Source organism: Mus caroli, unplaced genomic scaffold (assembly GCF_978045245.1).
Source record: "Mus caroli unplaced genomic scaffold, Mus_caroli_1 scaffold_18, whole genome shotgun sequence".
Taxonomy (NCBI): Eukaryota; Metazoa; Chordata; class Mammalia; order Rodentia; family Muridae; genus Mus; species Mus caroli.
Genome location: NW_028227273.1, coordinates 78,901,932 through 78,904,671, shown reverse-complemented (window position 1 = coordinate 78,904,671; position 2,740 = coordinate 78,901,932).

Here is a 2,740-nt window from a genome sequence, read left to right as displayed (position 1 = left end):
GAGGGCGGTCACGTGTTGGGCCGGAAGGCGGGAGGCGGGGTCAGATCTCGAGCTGGGACCCGACTGGAGGTAACCCTATAGGCAGGAAGCAAAAGTGAATAAAGGACGCTGGTGAGCAAAACTACCTCCATCGAACTGTCACTGTTTCTGGGGATCCGAAGGCCTGAAGCTCTTCAGACCTCTGAGATTAGGGTGTCAGTTGTAGATCCTCAGGCTGGAGTGAGGGGAGTGGGGGCATTCTCAGCACTCGGGGACAAAAGACAAACTTTAATTAGTTCGCAGCTGTAGCCTTTCGCTATTGGGTAAGAGACTCAGCCCGGATCAGAAACATTTCATGGTTTATGCCATTAGATATTGTCATAATCTTTGTGATTATCTTAGAGTGGTCTTTTAAAATCTCTGCTTCAAAAGAGGTTTTTCCCGGAGCTGAGCAAGTTTTACAGAAGCTGAATTTTCAGATTTTTATTATGACAGTTTTATCTTTAGCAAATGGAACTTGCTAAGTGGTGGTCACTTCTTAAGGGAGAACAAATGCGTGCTCCCTTTGGAAGAGAAAGGGGCAAGTAGGCTTCCCAAAGCAGAAGTTAGCAGTTTAGTTTATTCTGTTGTCTCAGAACAGAGACAGTTTCTTATTCTCTTATCTTAGTTTTATGAAACTGAATACATCCTAAGTAATGTCGCCAATCACAATTAATGTTGAAGTTTGCTATTTTCACCTTCTCTTTCAAAGGGAGGGTCTGCTCTCCTGTGGAAGAATTGAGGTTGGGGGCGAACCCACACAGACCCTTGAAACCTGTCCTCATGCAGTTAAAGGATGTTCAAAACTGGGGTGGAGCCGGTCATGGTGGTGGCACACGCCTTTATTCCCAGCTCTTGGGAGGCAGAGGCAGGCGGATTTCTGAGTTCGAGGCCAGCCTGTTCTACAAAGTGAGTTCCAGGACAGCCAGAGCTATACAGAGAAACCCTGTCTCGAAACAAAACAAAACAACAACAACAACAACAACAAAAAAAAACTGGGCTGGAGGAGAGAGATGAATGGATACCATGAAGGAGGAGCACTTGAAACAAACGTAAATCATAGCGCTCTGCCTCACACAGTTGGGTGCTCCCATACTCGGGGCCCTGTGTGTTGGATTTAGACAGAAAGCAAGATGAAAAGACAAAACAAAAGTGTTTTATTGGCTAGTGTAAACAAGAATTCCCGGAAAGGAGCTGTCTACAAAGTCTGGTCAACTAATAAAACTTTTTGACTTTGAAGAGCTTAGAATCTTTAGAAATGGTACTATTTCTCTTGTGTTGTCTTTAGCCCCTTAAAGATCCCTTAGTGGCCACTTTTGTGTCAGACCTTACACCTTGATAAACAGATAAAGACTGTATTAACAAAATGCTATTCTCCACCAATCAAAAGGCTAACAATGCTACCAAATGGTGTCTGAGGTCTTGACTGAGATTCCTCTGTAACTGACCACTTAATGTTTCCACAAATGCATTCATTGTTAAAATACCTTGATTTCAAATTTCCTTTGTTCTGTTACTATAAAAACTCCATGAAAGTGCTTCCACATTGGAACACTGTACGTGGGAAGACATGAATATATGTTCCCCGGCTATGATCATTCAAATTTGGCTTCGAATGAACTTTTAACTCCCTTTGAGGTGAGAGCTGTAGTTTTTGCATCAACATTCGTAATGGAACTGAATGAAGTGGGTTCCCATCTTGGTTCGTGCAGAGCCAAATAAAGCCCACCCAAGACAGAAGAGTGAGCACAGCAGTGGCCTTGCTGAACAACACAATCAAGTAGATTTTATTTATGTGAAATAGGAGGCTTCATTCCTGAGGAGTTCAGAGGGGTCCGCCTATTTCTGAACTTGCTGAGTTAAAGAGCACACTTCTGATCTTGCTCAATTTAAGGTAACTTTAAACCCTCCTCCACTTCCCTTTTTCTTTCAGACACAGTGTTTCCACGTGTTGTATAAGTCAGACCTTGAAACCAAACCACACTTGGAAAGTTGGAGAATTTGTCTTTATTATGTTGGCAGGTCTACCTGGCAGACACATAAATCTACTGCTCTGAGGAGCTCAGCCCTGGTGCAGAGTTTACATTTATAGATAGCCCAGCATTATTTTCTACCTTCTGAGTTATGGGTGAGTTTAGCCTGTGACTAAAGGCAATGGGTGAGGTGAGATGGGATTGAATTTTAGCTACATGACTAAGGCCCATGAGCAACCATATTTACAGAAGCAGAAACTATGAGGTTAGAACAGTTATTTTGTAATTGTCTGTTTCTTACCAAGAGGGAGGTGTTCTGCTGATATGAGTGTATAGAAGCAAAACATACATAAATAGGACATAAAGACGTGGCCACGATACCCTGCCTTTAATAAGAAAAGCTAGGAGCTGAAGAGATGGTTCAGCAGTGAAGAGCACTAGTTGTTTTGGAGGACCTGGTTCAACCTGCATGGTGCCTCACAACCTCTAATTTGTTCCAGGAGATGCAACACCCTCTTCTGGCCTTCTTGGGCACCAGGTATACAAGTAATATACAAATATGCATGCAGACAAAACATCTATTTACATAAAGTTTAAAAAGAAAGGTATAAATACCTTTGACCTCGGTGGGAGGGTGGAGGGAGCCATGCTCAGCTCAAAGTCCTGGAGGACAGGTGAAAAGTAAAAGGTTAAGGCCAGGTGTGGGGATGCACACCTTTAATGTCTGCACCCGAGAGGCAGAAGGAGTG